Source organism: Chaetodon auriga, chromosome 13 (assembly GCF_051107435.1).
Source record: "Chaetodon auriga isolate fChaAug3 chromosome 13, fChaAug3.hap1, whole genome shotgun sequence".
NCBI classification, from domain to species: Eukaryota; Metazoa; Chordata; class Actinopteri; order Chaetodontiformes; family Chaetodontidae; genus Chaetodon; species Chaetodon auriga.
In genome coordinates, this window is record NC_135086.1 from 25,005,794 (window position 1) to 25,029,946 (window position 24,153).

Sequence of the window (24,153 nt, forward strand, 5' to 3'; positions counted from 1 at the left end):
AATCTGCTTCCGACTTCATGGACCTGCTACAATCCCTCAAACTCACCCAGCACATCAACTTCCCCACAGACAACTGTGGGCATATCCTTGATCTAGTCTGCTGCTCTGGTCTCTCAATCCCACTCATCTCCAGCCTTAATCTCCACATCTCTGATCACCTGGCAATAATTATGGACATAAACTTCCCCATCCCCATGCTCAAGGAACAACGGACAATCTCCTTCAGAAACATCAAATCCATCTCCCCCTCTGTACTTTCTGCTTCACTGTCCACTGCCATGCCTGCCTGTGTGGACTCGATTGTCCCAGCCAGGACTGTCCATTGTTATCCAAATAACAAGTCATGGGTAACAAAGGACATCAAAGTCATCCTCAATGATAAGAAGAGGGCTTTCAGAGCTGGTCACAGGGAGGTGGTGAGAAAAAATACAGGGGGAACTGAAGGTGAAAATCAAGGAGGCTACGGAGAAATACAGGAGAAGCAGGAGTGGAAACTCCAGCAGAACAACTTGAGAGAGGTCTGGAGTGGAATGAGGACCGTCACTGGCTTCAGAACGACCAACAACAGAGGAATTGAAGGCAGCGTTGACAGGGCCAATGAACTGAATCTGTTTTTTAATAGATTTGACACTGTAGGCCTGACATATCCCCCCTCTGACTCCTCTGCTGACTGTCCTGGACGACCACTATCAACCACTCCCCACTCCCCCCCTCCTCCTCCTCCTCCTCCTCCTCCTCCTTCTTATGCCTGGTTTACGCTGCTGCGTCGCGGCGACGCCGTACCTACGGCGTACACCTGACGCCGTCACTGAGCATTCATAGTTCTGCATCGAGGGAACGCATTGCTCCGCAATTCACCACCAAGCCGCTAGGGGTGTGTGGCTGTGTCTTTGTATGGTTTCGGGGGGCTCTTGTCGGATCCCCGTGTTTTGCAAGAATTCCCTCCACAAATTGTTGGCCATTTGGCAGTCTTTATACTGCCGGGAGTTGTAGAGGTGGTCGTACTTGCGTACCTCCTCGATAATTCTTTCTTCGGCTTGGTCCATTTTTTCTTGTAGCTCTCACCACCAAACTTTGAAAATGGCAGTGTTGTTGTGCTGCAACCATAGGGCTGCGGCTGAACCGAAAATAAGTTCTGAGTGGACCAATCACAGTCCTCGACGTTCACGTCACGACGCGTCGACGCGACGCGTAGTCAGGATTTTTTGGAGGTGCGCGTCAGGCTACGGCGTAGGGTCCGCATAGGGGTCTGCGTCGACAGCGTAGGTACGGCGTCGACGCGACGCAGAAGCGTAAACCAGGCTTTACACCCTCCCATCCTCTTGTGTGAGCCCTCTTCACACCTCCTCCTCCAGCTGCCAGACTGACTGTACTCTCCAACCTGAGGACTACACCCCTCCCCCACCTGTCACCTCCACAGTGTGCGTCACTGCTGACCAGATCACAAGACAGCTGATGAGACTCCATTTAAATAAGGCTCCAGGCCCTATCAGCCCCGACTTGGAGTTGAGGATGCCATCATATACCTGCTCAACCGTGTCTACGCCCACCTGGACAAGCCAGTGAGCACTGTGAGGGTTATGTTTTTGACTTCTCCAGTGCATTTGCACAACACTATTCGTCCAGCTCTACTGGGTGACAAGCTGACAGTAATGCAGGTGGATGCATCCCTAGTGTCCTGGATTGTGGACTACCTGACTGGCAGACCACAGTGTGTGTACCTGCAACACTGTGTGTCAGACAGAGTGGTCAGTTACACTGGGGCCCCGCAGGGGACTGTCCTCTCTCCCTTCCTCTTCACCCTCTACACCACGGAGTTCAACTATTGCACAGAGACCTGCCATCTTCAGAAGTTTTCTGCGATAGTTGGATGTATCAGTAAGGGTGATGAGGATGAGCACAGGTATGCTGTGGACAACTTTGTCACATGGTGTGAGCAGAACCATCTGCAACTAAACGTGGCAAAGACTAAGGAACTGGTAGTGGACCTGAGGAGAACATAGGCACCGATGACCCCTGTTTCCAGCCAGGGGGTCAGTGTGTATGTTGTAGAGGATTACAAGTACCTGGGAGTACATATTGACAATAAACTGTACTGGGCAAAGAACACCGACACTCTCTACAGGAAGGGCCAGAGTTGTCTCTATTTTCTGAGGTGAGTGAGGTCCTTTAACATCTGCCAGACTATGCTCAGGATTTTCTATGAGTCTGTGGTGGCTAGTGCTATTCTCTATGCTGTTGCATGCGGGGGCAGCAGGCTGAGGATGGCGGACACCAACAGACTCAACAAACTGATACGCAAGGCCAGTAACGTTGTGGGAATGGAGTGTGACTGACGATGGTGTCAGAGAGGAGGATGCTGACTAAGCTACGGACTATCTTGGACAATGTCTCACACCCAATCCATGATGTGCTAGAGTACTTTGTACTCTGTTACAAGAGTACTTTCAGTGAGAGACTCACTCAATGCCACAGGAAATCAAACTGTACAACTCCTCCCTCTGAATGGCCCTATATATATATATATATATATATATATATATATATATGTATATATATATGTGTGTGTTTCTTCTAATTAATCTCTTCAATCTCTTCTATACCTATAAGGAGCACCTGTAACAAAAACAATTTCCCCTCTGGGATCAATAAAGTATTTCTGATTCTGATTCTGAGTGTATTAAAGGTGACATATTATGAAGCGTACTATGAAGCTTATTATGAAGGCTCCTACAGAACCTCAGACTCAGAAAATTTAGCAGGACGCTTCTGAAAGGTTAGTCAAAAAATGTCTTTCTATCTTTTTCTCTTCAATATGAGTGCCGCCTGTACAGGGGTCAGTGTGAGATGCCCGCAGTTCAGGTGGTTGATGCTCATGCTAGGAAGTACCAATCCTAACTTGTAGCATACCAGAATGACAGGAAGAAACTCAGCTAAAAGCCTCTACCAAGCATTGCCATCCAAACAAAACATAATTCATACCCCAAGAATTACTTGTGCATGTAACAAAAACACGGAAATAGCGTATGTCCACTTTAGTGCGTCTGCTGATTTTATCACGTAACGCAAGCCACAAAAGCGTGGTATCATATGAAAGCAGAGAGTCCGAAGATCCTGGTTGTTTACATAAAGAGGAGGAGATTTCGAGCAACCACTGGGTTGCTGAGACATTGACCGGTCTAACGAATTGAATTGAATTGTGCTGTTAGTTTCAGTGCACTGTCACATTTACACATGAATGGGCAGAGCGCACACAGACAACACTGCTGACCAGCGCTACTGGCTATTCACCTCAGGCTGAGAAAAAGTAGCTAGCTAGAGCACACATATTCAAATCTAAAACGTGGGTGCTATTATTGGTTGAAAATGCTGGTCTGCAAGGTTTCTTTTTCTTAAGCTTTATACATGCATGATTTTTTTACTTGTTAGTATCAATGCACATATGCAAAGTGTGCAACAATGCAGATGATGGGTCGACAATGACCTTCTCCATGATCATGTCCATCAAATGATCAATATACCCTGTGCAGTACACACACACACACACACACACACACACACACACACACACACACAAGTGAATCACTAATATCATTTACTAGATTATTCAACAACTGTTAAGAGAGTGACATTTTGCACTTTGAATTTTGTAGTTTCTCAGGTATTTAAGTGTGTATTTTTTTGGTTTATCTATTGTGTTGAAAGTACCAAGTTGTAGTATTTTGTGTCATGTACAATTAAATAGTTTTTTGAGTGAAAAAAAAATAACATTTTACGAATGTGGCCTCAGTCTTCACTGGTTTCGCTGTGCACTCTGTTTGAAAAGAGGATCCCCTGATGATGTGGTGGCTTGTCTTCTATCAGCATTCTTGTTCTAATGCAGTGCATTACAACATTAGTCCTTGCAGGACACAGTAGCCTGGACAGCTATAACAAAAGTATATTGTTATGATAACAGGGCATACATAGGAGTAAAACATGACATCACTGTTACAGTGTAAATTCAAGCTGTAACAGCTCACTGCTACACTTGATCAACAGCAGGTTACTGTAATGATGCACTGGCCTATATAAAAAGAGAGAAGTGACATCAACCTTATCTTACATGTATAGCTATGCCAACAGCTACATACAGCGTAAAAAAGGATCACTCATAAACAAACTCCAAGTGAAGAAACTCATTGCACAGAATGGTTGGCTTGGAGTGTAAAAAGTGCTGTGATGTAGCAGTTTCAATCATACCCTCGTTTTGCCCTGGGCTTTTCTAACATATTCCAGCTTAGAAAACTTTTCCAAATGCATTATTTTCTCCAATTCCCAAAGCTTAGACCCAGCGGAGTGTCTGTGTATGTATCACTTGACTGACTGGGTCGCTGGGTATGGAGAGCATGCTGATTGCTAACTAGAAGCTAGCGGTTAGCGTTAGCTTGTGTTAAGTGGCAAACACAACTTGGTTAGTTAGTGTAAAACTGCAAAATGAACACAGCCAAATATTTGTAAATGCTGGCATATCCCTCGAACATGCATTAAATCATTTGCAAGATCAGAAACGTAGTGTGATGCACCAAAAGCTACGGCAGCAGCGAGCTAACCATTGATGGCTGAAGTCGTAGTCTCGAAGCTAGCGGTTAGCCTTACATTGTTCTCAGTGGCAAAACACACTCTACAACACGCAAGAATTTGCGCTAATCTACAAAAGAAACAGACAGCTAATTATTTGTATACTTACATGTCCCTAGTCTGTAGGTATTCCACACAAAGCTGGAAGTGACTCCTCCTTTAGAGAAAGTCTCCCAGCTAATCCTGCCTCATACTGACCGAGGTTGGAGAAACAGTCAGCCTCGAAGTGGTTAGCACACACCAACAGGTTTTTGCCAACTGTAGTGGGGACGTTGCCCTCAAAAATGAATTCAATCCACCCTGCTCTTCTGTCCTCTCCTCTCTGGGAGCCGATGGAGTGATTTGTGCTTGTCTTTACAGCCAACAACAGAACACTGCGTGTGGCGCCTCAACATGATGGTTCCTAACACAGTGCTTTTGATAGCGAAATAGCGGATCTGTAAGAAGGTAGCTGTGCATCTGGTGGGTGGAGAGACACCAGGGAGAGGAGGAGGGGGTGGTGGCTGGTGGGTGGGAGTATGCAAATGTATGGGCTTGTTATGTAACAGTAGGCGGCAAATTCGATCGGCTCGTTTTGACGCTGCAGGCAGGGTGCTTTCAGAAATCCGTATCTCACTCAAAAAAGCATGGATGGTCTTATTTCACACTTTGTATAAGTGTGGTAGCACCAGAGACACAAAATAACACCCCAAATCCCAGAAAAAAAGAGTTTTTCATAATATGGGACCTTTAAGTGTAGTGTAGATGAAATACTATTGCGCTCAATTAAAATTTTTTATATCAATAAATCTATGGTTTGGAACTGAATTTTGGTTGCAATTTTCAACTGAACCTCAAATGCCAATAATCAAGTACCCATAAAAAATGTGAATTTCTGTTCTGCTTATCGGTTATCCTTTAATATTTCAAACAAAGGCTACATACAGTACTGTGTTTTAGGCAGACTTCTTCAGACAGTCGATGGATGTACCTGCCTCCCACGGTTTTGGTTGCCAGTTCTGAGCCGATGCACTGCTGGACATCTTATGATTTTGAAAGGAAATGTCTACGTTGCCCGTTTCTTTGTGCTTCAAGCACATCTTGAAACCCCCGTCTGCTTTGAAATCTTTGTCTGGGAGAGACCTCGCTGATGCAGTATATGCATATGCATGCATGAGAATGACAATTCACAGTACACATAGGAAGCTACTTAGTTTTAAGTGCTAATGTGGTGCTGCACATCAAATTTGGCAAAACATTTAAGGCGGCAATGACTTAAGCATGAGCCAAAAAATTGACATGAATTGTCTAAATTGCAATGAATGATTTCAAAACAAAGACAATACAGAAGTCAGTAGAAGTCCTTTTATGAAATAATTAAAAGAGCTGTTTCATCGCATGACCACATCCAGGATCAGTTTACGTACTGGCAAGTTTAACAGTCTCTGTTTGGTGGTCAGCTCAGCTGTGGTAGTTGAACTGCAGTGAAATAAAGGCTCACCTAACTCGACTAGGCGGACAGCTGGCACAGCCTACATTTAAACCCACTGGTGAATAAAAGTTTAAACTTTGTGTAAAGCACTTTATGTGTGTGGATAGTCCAGCCTCTCTCACTGCTACATCCATATTTCGTGCATTGTCTGTAGCGACAGCAATACCTTTATGATTGTTATTCTTCATTTCGAGCTCCCACTCCAAAAGAGCAGATTTCCGAACGTCAGCTATGTTGAGTCCAGTGTGTGAAGAGAGGCTGCATCTGTCAGACAAAACTTTTCATTTCCCATTCACTGGTCATAACATGAGTTGTGACTGTAATAAAGCTCGAGTAGGTCATGAAGTTCACCCATCTATGGTTATAGAGATGCACACAGAAAACGGCCTGAGGTCTTTATATATTTACTATATATTTACCAATGCATCTTGTTATTTCTTCAGTTCTGAGACTGTTATGGGGAAGCATGGCTCCAAATGCTTCTTTCAGGCTCCTTTAGTCTGGCTGAGGCTTTGTTGTTGTTGTGATTTGAGCTTTTCCGTGTGGCGATGTGCCAAATGGCTTCTCATGTTTGATGACCATCATTGACCATCATCCGGCAGTATTTGCAAGTTGTTTTGCATTTCTCAGTTTCCTTTTCGCCATTAACAGTTCTGGAATAGGGAAATCAGAAATATGCCACATATCAGCTCTAAAAGTCGATGGAGTGTCTTCAATCTCTCTTTCATTATTGGCCCGTTCATTTGTCATACTGGGTTTATTTTTTAGCAACACTTTAATTACACACAAAGGATGACAGGAGTCTTGTCTTCTTGTCTATTATGATTGCGCCCTCTGCTATTCAAACAAAAACATTACAATTTTCAACAAGGAGAGGCTGTAAATGACATGTAACGTCACGGTAGATAGCTTCATAGTCCTACGATGGTATGTGCCATATTTCTATTGCAATATCACGAGATTTGAAATATTGTTACATTCCTAGTATCGATCTTAACAAATGTTCAGCATTTGATGTCTTGCAGTCTCCTAGCCCAAAATGAGTGTGCCATAACCTTTCAACACTTGTTGGATTGTGCTCTTTTTAAAATAGTGGTTAGTTTGAATATATTTTTAGTGTTAGATATCATTTGGAAATTGTTCTGACTCTGTTGCATTTTGTGTGGTCTCGGCTACTGTGTCATGCTCTCTCTCACTAGTCTTGGTAGCCTAAATAGCATATGTTGTCGGTTGTGGGCTCTCTGACTCCTGGACAGTGTCTCTGCTCATATTGTTCTCTTCCAATCTGTTACTAGCTTCAACAAAGTTGTCAATACTCATTGCTTCTACACAATTGGAAATTACGATGTTTGATCTTGTAAAGGATTTAAATGAAGTCTCCGTAGCAAAATCAACCCAGTCGAAAATGAATGGAAGAATGGTATTACTGTCACTTTTTGGCCTACTTTGCCCTTTCATCTAGAGTTGACAGCATTTGACGGCATATGTTCTGCATCAGTGCCTGTGTGTGCATGTGTTGAGGAAATATGCTCAAAAAAATCCCACATTTGAATCTGTCAACTAAAGACACGCACACGAGCAGCAGCAGCATGACATGGTCATTTCACCCTCTCCCAGACTGGTGTGCAGCCTGTGAAGAGACAGTAGTGTTCAATCATCTTGTTTGTTCATTTTGTCTGGTATGGATGTGTTTGTGCTTACATAGCAAATAGTCTGCTAGAGATGCGCTAGAATGTGTGACTGGCTGGCTTTATTGACCCATGCACACACGCTCCCCCTCCAATATTTACCATCCTCTCTTACAATTCCTGGATGCACCTCCTAGCTGTTTGCTGAATGAGCAGGAGTGATGAGAGGACAAATTGAGATCAGGCACACTCTTAAAGAATGATTCATTGATGGGGGGGGGGGGGGGGTTAAATAAGCATGATCACATTTCTCTAAAGGCGGAGTCACTTCCAACTTTGCATGGAATACTTGTAGACAAGGGACATGTAAGTATACAAATAATTAGCTGTGTGTTTCTTTGGTAGACTAGTGTGAACTCTTGCCTGTTGTAGCGTGTGTTTTGCCATTGAGAACGATGAAAGGCTAACCGCTAGCTTCGAGACTACGACTTCAGCCATCAATGTTAGCTCGCTGCTACCATAGCTTTTGGCACATCACACCACGTTTCTGATCTTGCAAATGATTTAATACATGTTCGAGGGATATGCCAGCGTTTACAAATATTCAACTGTGTTCATTTTGCAGTTTTACATGAACTAACTAAGTAGTGTTTTGCCATATAGCACAAGCTAATGCTAACCACTAGCTTCTAGTTAGCAATCAGCATGCTCTCCACATGCAAACCCAGCAACCCAGTCGGTCAAGCGATACATACACAGATGCTCTGCCGGGTCTAAGCTTCAGGAATTTTGTAAAAAACGGCATTTGGAAACATTTTCTAAACTGGAATATGTTAGCCCAGAGCAAAACGAGTGTATGGTTGAAACTGCTACACTGCTACATCACAGCACAATTTACACTCCGAGCCAACCATTCTGTGCAATGAGTTTCTTCACTTGGAGTTTATTTATGAGTGATCCTTGTTACACTGTATGTAGCTGTTGGCATAGCTATGCATGTAAGATAAGGCTGATGTCACTTCTCTCTTTTTATATGGGCCAGTGCATCATTACAGTTACCTGCTGTTGATCAAGTGTAGCAGTGGGCTGTTGCATCCTTTTGTGCTTGAATTTATACTGTAATGGTGCTGTCATATTTTACTCTTAGGTATGCCCTGTTATCATAACAATATACTTTTGTTATAGCTGTCCAGGCTACTGTGTCCTGCGAGGACTAATGTTGTAATGTGGCTGTGGCTCAGGAGGTAGAGTGGTCGTCCACCAATCAGAAGGTTGGTGATTTGATCTCTGGTCTTGGCAGTCCACATGGTGAAGTATCCTTGGAGAAGATACTGAACCCCCAAACTGCCCCTGATGCTGTGCCATCGGTGTGTGAATTCATATGTACGTCGCTTTGGATAAAAGCGTCTGCCAAAATACTAATTGTAATTGTAATTAGGCATGGGAATCGAAAACTGGTTCTTGTTGAGAACCAGTTCCCAGTGTTTTAATTCCTCAGGATCATTTGCCAATTTTGCGCACGATTCCCTTATCGATTCCAGTGGGTGCGAATGATGTTGCACGTTAGGTAGCTTACGCAAGCTACGCATTGCTCGAAAACAAACGCTCGAAAGTTTGGTTACATTTTACAAGAAAGGATGACAACAGGGCCACTTGCAATACTTGCAAAGTGGATATTTCATCAAAGGGAGGAAATACTACCAATATGCAGAAACATTTGCATACACAGCATGCGATAACTTGGAATGAATGTCGCGTTTTCGATCTGCTCTGGAGTGAATCTCAACCCAGCAGCAGCGGCAACGTTAGCACGTCCTCTGCTGTTAATACTGCAGGTAACTAAGTAATTAACACTGCCTATTATGTTAGTGCTCATTGTAAAACCTTCTATTACTAACTGTTAACGTTAAATGAATGCCTTCTCATGCATTACATTTAGATGACTGTGATGAGAGACAGAGGCTGACTGGCTCAGAGGCTGGCAGTACTCGCTCCAGTTCACGTCTACCTCTAGCTTCCGAGTGGATCAGGAGATCCAGCTGTACAGAAGCCTGCCCCCCATCCCCTGCGAGGATAACGCCACCCTATGGTGGTGGAGCAAGAGAGAGACTCTGCACCTGCTGTCAGGCCTGACTGAAAGCTTTCTGTGTATTCAGGCGTCCTCCACCCCGTCTAAGAGAGTGTTCTCCACAGCTGGAGACACCATAAGTCCAGAAAGATCCCATATCCTTCCTGAAAAAGCAGATATGCTTATTTTCCTGCAAAACAATTGTTAATTCTTCATAGTTAATGTTTGCAGAATTGCACAATGCACAGTTCCATTGGACTTGACTTGATTGTATTTGTCATTGGCTGACGTAGTTTTATTTTTGAGTGCTCATTTCATATCCTTTTAAAAAGGAGAATTTTAATTTCTATTAGAAAAATGTTGAACATGTTACTGGACATTCTTGTGTAATTGCCACAGAATAATTTATGTTGTATTTTGTTAATTTCTACAGAAGAATATTTATTTTAATATTATTATTATATTTATTTTCATAACAAATTAATTTTTCTAGGGACCCCCTCGCACCCCATCAAGGAGCCCTAGACTGTGGCCCTCTTAAGACCTCACTGTTGGGTTTGTAAGGTCATGTTACTTCTAAACAAAGTTGATGCTAATCGGCCTGTTTGTTCTCCTTTTTTCCAAGTGAGAATCGGTAAGAGAATTGATAAAGAACTGAATTGTTAAGCAGAATCGAAATTGGAATCGGAATCGTAAAAATCTTATCAATTCCCATCCTTAATTATAATTGTAATGTACTGCATTACAACAAGAATACTGGTAGAGGACAAGCCACCACATCACCAGGGGATCCTCTTTTCAAACTGAGCTTTCCAAAGTCCATGAAGGGAGAGTGCAGAGCCAAACCAGTAATGACTCAGGCCACATTTGTAAGTGTTAACTTCTTTTTTTTTTTTCACTCAAAAAACAAACATTTATAATGTACATGACACAAAGTACTGCAACACAGTACTTTCAACACAATAGATAAACAAAAAAAATACACACTTAAATACCTGAGAAACTACAAAATTCAAAGTGCAAAATGTCACTCTCTTAACAGTTGTTGAATAATGTAATAAATGATACTAGTGATTCACTTTTGTGTGTGTGTGTTTTGTGTGTCTGTGTATTGCACAGGGTATATTGATGATTTTAAGGACATGATCACGGAGAAGGTCGATCTATCATCATACAGAGCTGAGATTCTGAAGATAAACATCCTGCCGGATGTGTCTTCACAATGTGAGCATCCAGAGCATCCAGCTACGTATCTGTATCTTCCCTGGGAAACTCCCAACGTATCCGAAGTACAAAGCATGATGGGATGACTACACATATCTTCTGCCCAAGGAAGCCCCAGCACCAGCTCACAAAACTCCTATAAGCTAAATGCTTATCGAAAATACTGTTAGTCAACAGGTTCTATAATGTCAATATCTGTATTTACATTTTTCTAATTTGGATTCAGTGAATCCTTCACCTGTACTGTATTTCTATGTACAAATATTCATGACTGCCGTCAATAAATATTTATTGTATATCTGTAAAATGTTTCATGTGAATAAATGTGTAATACACAGTATTTGCTTCGGAAAAACTTGGCTATATGTTCAAGAAAAAATTTGATCTGAATTTGCGGCATTTGCTGACTATATTTAGTATATTATGGTGTAGGTCATTATAGATGAAAGTCACTGCTCTGTCCCCTGCAGCTGTAAAGGACCATAGTCAGCCCTGTAAATGTTGTATGCGCTCTGCAGCAAGAACACTTTAAGGCAAACAGGTTCTAAACCTGGATGGTCGATCATTCATAGAGGACTTTCATGGCTGCTGCAGCCATCTTGTTACGCATTGTGCATAACATAGGATGAGTATCTGCAGTGGCATGTTATCTGCAGTCATACACTGCGGGTGTAGGTAAAGATAATGTGACCTGTGGCACCTGCTGGCAGCATATGTTCTCAGGCTCTGACTGCATTTTTGCACAATTTCCACATGTGCACTGATACTAACAAATTTAAAAAAATCATGCATGTATAAAGCTAAAGAAATAAGAAACCTTGCATGCCATTATTTGCAACATAGCACCTCCGTTTTAGCTAGCTACCTTTTCTCAGCCTGAGGTAAATAGCCAGTAGTGCTGGTCAGCAGTGTCCTCTGTGTGCGCTCTGCCCATTCATGTGTAAATGACAAGGAGCACTGAAACTAACAGCGCAGTTAGACTGGTCAATATCTCAGCAACCCAGTGGTCGAATTTGATGATCGACACCTCTATCGACCAGTCAAAAGAATCAAGAGGCAGGACCCGAGTTCACCGTAGAAACACCAATGATGATCCAGAAGGAAGTAACCCCCGAGACAATATATCACATGAAGAGGCCTCCCCTCACTCTAGCAACCCCCTCCTCTTTATATAAACAACCAGGACCTTCGGATTCTCTGCTTTCATATGATACCAGGCTTGTGTGGTTTGTGTGACGTGGTGAAATCAGCAGACGCACTCAATTGCACATACGCTATTTTCGTGTTTTCGTTACATGCCCATATAATTTCTTGGGGTATGAATTATGTATCTTTTGGGTGGCAATGCTTGGTTGAGGCTTTTAATTGAGTTTCTCCCCTTCATTCTGGTATGCTACAAGTTAGGATTGGTGTTTCCTAGCGTGAGCATAGACCATCTGAACTCCGGGCATCTCACGCTGCCCCCTGTACAGGCGGCGCTCGTATTGAAGAGAAAAAGGTAGAAATACATGTTTTGACTAATGCTTCAGAAGAGTCTGAGGTTCTGTAGGAGCCTCCCCTCCTTCAGGATCCGATTCAGGTTTGATCATGTACTTTTGAACTACTGAAGCACTTGGTCTGTTCATTGTCGCCATGTCCGCTACTGTCACACGGGTAGTACTACGTGAGTCTACGCTCTCCCCGTTACCATGGTAATACTTTATGGGTGGGACAGCAGCAGCTCATTTGCATTTAAGGCTACAGACACCAGAAACACTGCATTCTGAAAGGGACTGAAACAGAGGGAAATAGAGGGGGGCAAAAATCTTTTCCTTAAAACTTGGAACTTGGAGCCCTATGTAACTTATTGAAAAAGCTTCTTAATATGGCACCTTTGATATCCACCACTTGGGGAGGACCTCCTCCCCGACCTGGATTCTCATCCCAGCCGCTTCACTATCAGAAAGCCCACCCCAGCCCTCCGCCTCTCACCACAAGCAATTCCAGAGAGAGAGTCCAACCTTTCTCAAGCCAGCAGTCTAGGTGAGCCTGACTATATCTAGTTGGTACTGCTCAACCTCTTCTACAAGCCCCAGCTCCTTCCCCACCAGAGAGGTGACATTCCATGTCCCAGAAGCTAGTTTCTGCGTCTGGGGATCGGACTGCCATGGTCCCCGCCTTGGACAGCTGTCCGATCCACACTGCACCAAACCTCTATGGCTCCTCCTGTAGGTAGTGGGCATACTGGAAGGTGGACCCATGTCTCTGTTTCGGTGCCTGGCTCCAGGGTGGGGCCCCAGTATCCCTATGGGCAGGGTACACTGATCCTTGCTGGTTACAATCATAAGGTCACTGGTCACTGACTCAAGACTTGAAAATATCATCAAAGCACCATTGAAAACACCCAGCGTAGTCGCCACAAACACAGCTAGAAACACTAGTCTGTTTTAGCCACCTTTGGTGTGGTCAATGGGATGAAACAGCTAGTAAAATGAGTCGGGATAGGGTTAAAAAAAAGTAAAGACTCATTTGTTCACTACATCCCTTGCAAAGTGTAAGAGGAAGAAATACTTTGGACTAAACATTCCTCCTGAAGTTTTCATATGGTTATTCAGCTGTGTGTGCAATGCAGTGATGTCACCCATCCAAATGACTGCCCTGCTATGTCCCTCTTACTAAGTGTTGACACACACAGGATGTCAACTACTCTCTTTCAGTCTAATGCAGCAATGTGGCTGAAGAGAGATCAGAAAATGCTTGTGTGTGTGTAATCAAGTGTAAGTCAGTGTCACCCTGTTGATGCAAAGCGTATGTGATCTCTTAGTTTGTGTGTGTGTGTGTGTGTGTGTGTGTGTGTGTGTGTGTGTGTGTGTGTGTGTGTGCGCATATATGGGCCTGTCTTAGCTTTTGTGCTGGCTTCAGCAAGCAAAGAAGATTAAGAGAAATAAGCACATGAGTGCTACTGGACAGAGTCAGTAGTAACAACAGACTACACATCAAGAGGTAAATCCTATAACATATTACTCTGCTTCAGGGTGCAAACAAAAACTCTCCACTGACAAACATTTATGTATTTCAATACATCACCTAGAAAAATAAGTTTTACAATCATATAATTGTGCAATTAATTCATTCTCATGTCCAAAATATGTCCTATAATACTTTGAAACATAATGTTTGTAGACAGCTCTTGGGTTATTTGAAAGGACCATTTATGTTGTTTCTGGGATGGAATATTTTATATGATTTGTATCAGAATTTTTACTCATGATTTTAGAATCCCATTTCTGCGTAATTCTGATCTGGTTGCATATTTTGTGTGTTCTTAGTCTGTTACTTGCTGTTATTGCTGCCTATGTTTGCCAGTGATTATTGTTTGGCTTGTTTGCATTCACCTATGTCAATTCAGACATACAAGTTGTGGATAAAAAAGATATAAAAAAAAATATCTAAAAAAAAAAAAAAAAAGTTGTAGCAAAAGTAAAATGTGACAATGGAATCAATGAATAATGTACATGAAGCATGTGATTTAAGCCTCACTTCCAGTGAAGGAAACATCAAATCTTTGTTGGGCAATCCTCACATTAATACATGAAACAGAAATATTTCCATCCTGTTCTCCACATCTGACGGGAGCTCTTTTAATGACGTCATCTCATTGTGTTCTCTTCTGCAATACCAATTAACTAGTATTCACATATTAGTAGTAGATGGAAATGCACACTAATTTGCATTTTCTTCCTCACTTCTGTCATGTAGCACCATTTATGATTAATAACACAGCAGAAACAAAAGTGCTATCCACAAAAATACACGGCAGCTTCAAGAAGGATGTTAATGCATATCCACGTTAATGTGTGACCATACATCCACACTGGCAATGTAAATGTGATGAAGTGACTGATACATTTCTAATAAGCACGGAGCAGTGACACTTGAAAAAGAAAAAAAAAAAAAGACAGATGGTAAGTTCACACTCACAGCCAACAAGTGGAGCTTTTGCCAGAATTACAATATGCTAATAAGTCCAAGGTAGAGAGGTGGCGTTGAAACAGTATCTAGGTACAGTGCCAAATAGATGTCACTTGACAATGTTAGAAAAACACACAAATTTAGTCCATATACTTTTTTCAGAAAAACTTAATTCAGGTAAGTGCAATTCAGAGTGCTTTACATATGATGATACACAAGGTAATGATATAACAATTTTAGAGTGAGGCACACAAATAGAAATGATAAAAGTGAAATAATATAAACAAAAAAGTAGATGAAAGAAAATAGAATCCACGAAAGACATTACATTATTAAAATGATGCCAGACTATATTAAGTATGATTTTGATGTAATCTAAAACAATTATTTGATTAATAGAGTGACCGAAAAATATCTACAATGATTGTAAATTTTTTAAGCAAAAAAAAAGCCAAAAATTCAGTGGTTCCTGCTTGTCAAATGTGAATTTTGGTGGTTTTGATAAATTGAACAGATTGGGGTTTTGAACAGATGAAGAAGAATGTAGAATGAGTGTAGAATGAACAATGATAGGCATTTGTTTTTACTTTTTTCTGACATAGGCAAAATAATTGATAAAGAAAGAAATTAAATGTCAACCTATTAACTAGTTGCAGAAAATTTTGATATTACTCCTGATTTGACAGATATAATTTAATGTTATCTACATGTTGGTCAGCGGTACTGAGCGTTATGCCTGGCTTAAACATGTGAGCCTCTATAAACCCTAATGCATCAGTCTCTTAAGAGGTTATGTTGATTGCTTGAGAAGGCACTCTACTGAGACGGACCGAGGACAGTGGGAGTGATCGCTGAGAAACTAAACCTCATCTTGTGGTTTCATCCTCTCTAAATGCAGACTGCTGAGCATCTTGTCATTACTACCTTGCCCTTTGACCCAGCCATAGCTTGAATGGGTGAGTGAGCTCAGGACTGTACTGGAGACTTCAGACACCCACAGATGCTGAAATGAGAAAGGCAGCAGACAAGGTAAAGGTCAGATCTTTTCTTTTCACTCAAAGGTCCTGCTGAGATGGTCAGAGGCTCGGGTACTTTGGTCTGTTTATAGTGTAGAGTGACTTGTTAATACAAACAAGGGCTGTAAGCACACAGGAACTTATTGTGGGCCAGAGGGGGGCTTTGCTCAGAGCTCTCTCTCTCACACACACTCACACACACTCACACACACAGATTTTCTCTCATGCTGTGCACCCAGAAATAGATTGTGTAGATTTAGTGTATTCTGTGCGGAGTGTTGTTTGGGACTTTGTCCCTGGAGAAACATCACTAGCATGTAGATCAATGTGGACTTGCACAACAAATCAGATATAAACCTCTCCATGTGGCTTTGCCTTTGACGGTGGGAAGGAGACCAAGTGAACATGTTGAGGTTAGGCTGTGTGTCAGTACTGAGCTGGTAGTGTAAGAATAGCATGACAAGTGAGCGAGAAAGGACAGTGTACAAGGAGGGAGGCAGTGTTTTACAGCAGGCATGGTGAAGATGGTAAACAAGGCTTGTCAGTATGTCTTTGTTCTCTGAAGTGGAGCAGTGTGTGGCAACAGATGAGGCACTGGCAATATACCATTACTGCCCTTCTCCTTGTCATCTGACACAGAAGTAGGAGCCTGAAAAGAGAAGTAGAAAGCTAGCATTTGCACATATAAAAGGATATGTTTACCTTTCATACCATATTTCCATCTCCTCAATGTTAACCTGTATTTTTTTCTAAGTTACTGATTGTCCGAATATATTCTCCTCTCATGTACTTTCACTTCATCCCTCTCTTTCTTCACCTGTTTCTTTCTTTTTCTCTCCTTCTGCTTCATTCTCTGCTCAGTCTGGAGGCCCCTAAACTTCTGCTCTGTGGTAGAAGAGAACAGAATGGCAGCCCAGCTCCTTTTAAGTCTGTATGAGAAACTGAGTGACAGGATTGTCCCTCTTCGGCAGCGCTGCTGAGTGCAGGAGAATTTGTAGAGCTGACAGAAAGCTTGGCTCAGAAAGGCTGATGCTGATGCTGTTGTGAGTGTAATGATAATGGGGATGATGCAAAATTATATTGAAAATGTAACCAGAGCATTCATTTTCATGATGTACTTAAATAGGGCTGGGTGGTATGACGGTATATATCGTGCAATGGTAGAAATGTATCCACTGGTAATGATGAAGCAATAGCTGTTTCCACTGCACAAGCTATCCCTCATGCTGTTTTTGCACACTGTCATTCACAGTGTATGTACTGCTACCCTGCTACACAGCGAGCCAGTGGGCGTGTTGATGACTTTGCTAGAAGTGTAACTGTTTCATACTCTTTTTCTGCTTGTCTGTATATTATTTTTCACTCTTTTGTTGACATCGCTGACATGTCCAAATACATGTAGTATTGATATCACTACAAAGCAGTCATCACTACGGATGAGTCCTCCTCCTCCCCCTGCATGCTCTACCCAGGCACCAACCCTAGCTTAGACCAAACAGAGTCTGTCCAGTAAGCAACTGTCCTTCTGACATGCACAAATGTGCTACATGCGTGATTGGGCAACTCTGGATAATGTCAGGACCTTATTCTGTGGACATTGTCAAGAGTTCATATGAGAAAACAGCTTCAGTGTCTCTGCTTTATATTTGAGGCAGGCAGCGTGATGTAACAGTCCAGCAGGACACCGTCTCATTGTCACATGACGTGAGAGCCACAGTTGGTAACGATAATGCACCTCTATTGCATCTCTGTTGTTCTCATTTGGAGCCTTAAAGCTCCCATTTGTAAGAAAGTTAGTTTTACTGTTTTGAGTCTTTTTTTTTTTAACTCAAGTGTTGTCTTGTGAAGCAGCTATTTCTGTTTGTAGAAGTTCCAAATGAGAGAAGACAATAATCAGATGTGCTGAAGTATTGAGTGGTTTAAACCATTTTTTAAAATTTAATTTATCTAATGATTGCTGCAACATGATTTATACTATTACTGTAATATAAAATTGCATATGCTGTGATACAGGATTTTGGCTATATTGCCCACCTCTATACTTAAGCCATTTCTCAGGTTATGGTCTAGTGTCGTGTTCAGACTCTTATATTAAAGCAGAGCAGTAATTTAGTTATGAAATAATGACGTCGCCTCAATTCTCAATGCTGACAACAGAAGACATCATATTTTGCACCACACCACAAAGTAGACACTGTGCCTTCATGTCGACTTGCAGCTGATAATTTTCATTATGATTCATTTGTTGACTTTTTTTTTTCCAATTCATTGATCGGTTGCTGGACTGTAGTGTCATAAAGCTGAGAGTGACTCTTAAAATTAAAATTTTGAAAAATGACCAACAGTCAGGCGCATTTCATCTACAATATGAAACAACAAGCAAATTATTACATTTGTGAAGCTGTTACCAACAAATCGTTTGTATTTTGGCACAATAAATTAGTTGAAAGGTAAAGAAATTATCATCCACTAACATTGCTGAATTGATGGATCAGTCAAGTAAAACCAGTGTTTGATCAGCATCTTCTCTGTCCTGTTTTAAATATATCTGCAAGCCTTTTACAATGTATGTCTGAAAGTTTCTGAAAGGACCAGTATATACGATTTAAGGGCATCTAGCGGTGAGGATGCAGATCGCAATGAATTACAGGTCGACCGATCAGTTGGTTCGGCCAATTCACCAGCACCTTTAGAATGTTTTACAAATTATTATTGGCAGAACTTGGCTCTAATAGTGGCTGATGGCTGTGCAGCCTCCACCACTCCACAGGGGGATGTACATCACTGTGTTACATGGAAGTCAAGGGAATGGTGTTCTGTACCTCTGATCCTCATACTTTATATTTAAATGAAAGTTAACTTTAACTAAGACAGCTTTTTTTTTTTTTTTTAAATTATGAGCATGATACTGTTGTTGCTTAATGTGTGGTAATATTAATGTATTAGACTGAAGATAACTGCTGCCTCTGGAAGCATGATGTCTCTGTTTTGCAAGTGTAATGCTGGTTACTGTTAGCTTTAGCTATCAATTTGATCGTTACAGTGAACATTTTTCTCAACTGGCAGTAAGAGTGCCATGAAAGTAACAGTCTCTGCTTTGGTGAGCTAATCTCTGTTACTCACATATGTCTTCCTTTGTTGTTATTTTGATGATTAAATGTCTGAAAGAGTCCATTTTAGTCCATCAGTACAGTCACTAGCTTTGCATTAGCTTGTAGCAGCAGTCCACGCTGAGGAGAGAGCAGTTAGCTTTCCAGTTAGCCTGGCAAAATTCAAAACTGCAAAAATGAGCAACCACCAGTATCATGCCTGTTACTCTTAGTGTTAACAACAAACTTGATTGAACTATTTTCAGGCCATGGGTAAAGCAAGGGCACGGGCTTCATCTGTGTCACAATGTCCATTTAAATGTCTGCTTCAACAGTAGGATAACTGAACACTGCCAACAAATCAACAAATATGTTTAATTAAATGTGAGAGGCAAAACGTTTTCTAGGATCTACAACCAAGTCCAGTTGTCCTTGAGTCAACCTTTCCCGAATAGCCATGACCTTGGTAACTGAGAAACTTCACAGACTTCTCCTGTTGTGTGCTACGTGTGTGAAACGGCTAGTCTGGACAATGTCCAGACCTCTCTCTGATCCCACTCCGTCCCCCCAAGACTAGATTCACCCTCGCCATCTGAGCCTTAATGCTTAATGACAGGACTGCAAGGTATTGTGATGTGTGTTTATAAGTCAGAGAAGGATTAATGGCCACATGTGCTCATTTACACATCTCTGCAATCATATAAACATACTGATATATGTGGGTGTGTTTGTGTGTGCGTACACGCATTGTTGTGTGCCAAATCTCAGCTCAGTGGGCTCATTAACTTTCAGAGACTGCAGTCTGGGCTAGGAGGAAATGGCCAAGCCAATATGCTGACAACTGTGCAGATTCACTTCACAGAGAACACACACACACACACACACCACTTTCAGTCTCCCTTGTCTCTCTTGATTGTGATTAATTGCTCTGAGAAACAAGATTGGACTTTTCAGCAAAGAAAAGACAAATTCATAGTTGTTTTGTTGGTGAAAATCCAGCAGTTTTTCTATTGCACTTATCTCACCCTTTCATTATTTAAATGCACTGCAGTGTTAATCAAAAGTTCCATTGATTTCATTGATTTCCCTGTGCCAAAGCTCTGCAGTGTGTGAGCTATGTCTTGAAGTTGTGTTTAGTACAGGGAGGATGCCAGGGATTTAGTGTCAGAGTTTCCAGTCCTTATTTCTGAGGATCCTTATGGTTTGTGTTCAGCTGAGTGCATCTGAGCGGCAGAGGCTGATGGCTGTGGTTGGATTCCCAGTAGAGAGGCTTCAGGCTTTCTGGAGGGTCAGGGAAAGGCATGTTTCTGTTCAGTATATGAGACTATGGAGCTGACCACTGTTTTGTGGCTGTTTGAATATAGACTAGTCTAACATAGGATACAGTATTCAGACCTGTCCTAAATTTGAACTCAAAATATGAGCTTTACTGATGACCTCATGTGGCAGTGACCACACAACTAATTGTAAAACTTGTGTTTTTGCCCTGGACCATGGATAGTAAAGATAGCTTGTGTTTGACTGGATCATTGTGATTTGAACTGGGATGATTAGCAGAATTTCTTATTTCCCTCCCCCTTCGTTTTTGATACAAAACTATTCTGCACATGGAATCAAGTCTGAAAGCACCTAAATTAAACCAAATGAAAAGGCAAAGAAGATAATCAGGCCTTCTGTTTATAATTTCACAGCATTTTATTAATGAGAATGTCCGACATTGCATCAGCACAGTTTATTAGAAATGAATGGGATCACTCTTAAAAGTCATATGTCTAACAGTTTAAGCCCAATTCTACAGTATAACTGATAATTCTGATTAGTTTTATTAGTATGATTACCATACACAAATGAGAACATAGTAAAGACATCAGTATTTAGGCCTGGGTTTATCTCATGCCTGTTGTTTGTTTGTGCTTCTGTTATTAAGATTAAGAATACATTTCCCTTAAATTCATTTGCTTCCTGTAATTAAGATTCTTATTCTTCAGGGAAGAGTTTTCCGTTTTGCTTTGTTAAAGAAGGTAAATATTTCAGTTTCAATGGTTAGTAATATTTTCATCACTTATTAACTTTAACCCTCTGCTGTATGGAAAATCTCTAAAAGCTTCAGCTCTGTTGGCACTGAAAGAGTCATGTGCTTATCTTTTTTGTGCCCCAAAACAAATAGATTTTCATACATACAGCCGAGTGAAATCAAGCCCCTACTGCTGAACTGGACCGTGAGGCAGTAGAGGCCCAGTGCAGCACCCTATAATTTAGCCACTGGCAGCATTGCATGATGCACACTGGCCAAAAAATAAATAAATAAATAAAAATCCCATACACAATCATTAGAAAAGGAATTCTGAGTGTCACAAACTCCCCAAATGACTCTTTGTATACTCAAAATTTTATCCATTTGGCCCAATAACATTTGAAAAGTTTAGAAGAGCTGCATGATTAAATTATTTTATTCCACTCGTGTGTGGTCTTGAACGCACATTCTCTCAAGAACTGCTTTAATGTGCTTGCTTTATGAGACCCAAAATGCAGAAATGTGAGCTATTGTGAGCTATTGTTTTGTTGTCAGTAGCACTGCAATCAATCAAGAAAACTGGTTATCTGATTGACAAAAAATGTAACTACAATTTAAATAATACAGAAGTTTTGATAATCAAATACTTGAGTTATATGCCAAGCAGATATGCAAAACACCTGTCTATACAGCTCCCAAATTTTAGAATTTTCTTCTTTTCTGTCATGAATAGCTGTAAATGATGATGATGATACTTTATTCATCCCCAAGGGAAATTCACAAATTCCAGCATATTCCACAAATTTAAAGTAAAAGGCATGCAATAAATAATCCAAATGCACAGCAAGCAAATACTTAAAAGTTAAAAGTAAAAATGTCCAGTGCAAACAGAATGCAAGTTTGAATGTCTAGTGCAAACACAATGCAAGTTAAGTTGCATGTTGAACAGAGTGTTGTACAGATTCCATTCAGAACATTGAGGAATGTTGACATTAATGTTTAACGCTTAAACTCCACACAGTCCCCTTTGATGGTCACAGGTTCCGGATGAGGCCTGGGCCTCCTGAAGTCCACCACCATCTCCCTCTTGGTGGTGTTGAGGTGCAGGTGGTTGGAGTCGCACCATGTGACAAAGTCCTGGATCAGTGTCCTGAACTCCTCCTCCTGTCCACTCCTGATACAGCTTATGATAGCAGTGTCGCCTGTGAACTTTTGCACGTAGCAGGACTCTGAGTTGTATTGGAAGTCTGATGTGTACAGGGTGAACAGGACTGGAGAGAGCACGGTTCCCTGCGGTGCTCCTGTGCTACAAACCACGGTGTCAGACCTGCAGTCCCCCAGTCTCACATACTGAGGTCTGCCTGTCAAATAGTCTGTAATCCAGACCACTAGGTGTGAGCCTATTCCCATCTCTGTCGGTGTAGCAAGTACAAAATGGTGTCCTCCACTCCCACCTTCTCCTGGTAAGCAAACTGCAGAGGGTCGGGGGCGTGGCACACCTGTGGCCTCAGGTGGTGTAGCAGCAGCCGCTCCATGGTCCTCATCACGTGTGATGTCAGGGTGACTGGCCTGAAGTCATTCAGATCCTCAGGTTGTGGTCTCTTTGGGACTGGGATGATGCAGGATGTTTTCCACAGCTGAGGGACCCTCCCCTGCTCCAGGCTCAGGTTGAAGATGCGCTGTAGGGGGTCTGCCAGCTCCAACGCACAGGCCTTCAACAGTCAAGGGGATACTCCATCTGCACCCGCTGCCTTGCTGGGATAAAGCCTCCTCAGTGATTTTGGGTGAGGGGATGGTCTCCTCTGTGCTGGTGTTGAGAGGGAGAGCAGAGGGTGGGGAGGGGGGTGCAATACTCTGTGGTGCGAATTAGTTGGGCTGGTCAAACCTGTTGAAGGAGTTGTTCAGCTGATTCCCTCTCCCCACATCTCCTTCGATGGTGACACCCCGCTTCGAGCTGCAGCCAATGATGATCTTCATCCCATCCCACACCTCCTTCATGCTGTTGTTCTGCAACTTCTGCTCCAGCTTCCTTCCGTACTGCTCCTTCGCCGCCCTGAGCTGGAGTCTCCCTGCAGCTTAAGCATGTGCAGAGTTCCCTCTGCACACGCTTAAGCTCCTGCTGATCACCATCCTTGAAAGCCCCCCTCTTCTGGTTTAGAAGGCCCTTGATGTTACTTGTGATCCAGGGCTTGTTGTTAGTATAGCAGGGTACAGTCCTTAAGGGAACAAAAATGTCCATACAGAAGTTGATGTAGTCAGTCGTGCAGTTCACAGCCCCCTCAATGTCCTCGCCGTGTGATCCCTCCAGTACATCCCAGTCTGTAGTTACAAAGCAGTCTCTCAGAGCCTGCTCTGCCTCAGGAGACCACTTCCTGAATGAGCGTGTGGTTGTGGGTAGCCTCCTCACTCATGGTTTATAGTGAGGCTGAAGCAGAATCAGGTTGTGGTCTGCTTTCCCCAGTGCAGGCAGCAGGGTGGCGCTATATGCGTCCTCTACGTTTGCATACAGTAGGTCAATAGTCCTCCTTCAGTCCACATACTGGAAGAAAGCAGGTAGCATCGTGTCCAGAGTCACATGATTAAAGTCCCCAGAGATCAACACAATGACCTCAGGATGCTGTGTTTGTATATTGGCAACAGCGGAGTGGATGACGTCACACGCTACCTCCGCATCGGCCTGTGGAGGGATGTAAACAATAACAACAATGGCGTGTCCAAACTCTCCGGGCAAATAATAAGGACACAAACTTACAGCTATAAGTTCGATGTCCCTGCAACAGATGGAGATTTTGGTGCTTACATGCCCAGGATTACACCACCTTGTGTTGATGTATATAGTGAGTCCTCCTCCTTTTCTCTTCCCACAGGCTTTTGTGTCTCTTTCTGCCCTGACTGCGCTGAAGCCGGGTAGCTCCATGTTAGCATCTGGGATGTTTGTCGTGAGCCACGTTTCAGAACAGCACAGCAAACGGCACTCCCTATAGGTCTTGACATTTTTCACTAGCGCAGCCAGTTCATCGATTTTGTTCGGTAGTGAGTTCACATTTGGGAAATCATGTTTTTTCATGACAT

General features: G+C 42.3%; 1 protein-coding gene across 23 annotated transcripts in view; it reads left to right on the forward strand.

The window, feature by feature from the left end:
• Positions 1–24,153, forward strand: part of caska (calcium/calmodulin-dependent serine protein kinase a) — a 154,088-nt gene that overhangs the window by 20,214 nt on the left and 109,721 nt on the right. The window contains exon 2 of one of the 23 annotated variants that reach the window (XM_076746693.1): positions 15,861–15,991. The exons of the other annotated variants lie outside the window; for them this stretch is intronic. The gene's annotated coding sequence lies outside the window, so the exon portion shown is untranslated. The remainder of the gene's footprint in view (positions 1–15,860; positions 15,992–24,153) is intronic. 23 annotated transcript variants of the gene reach the window in all.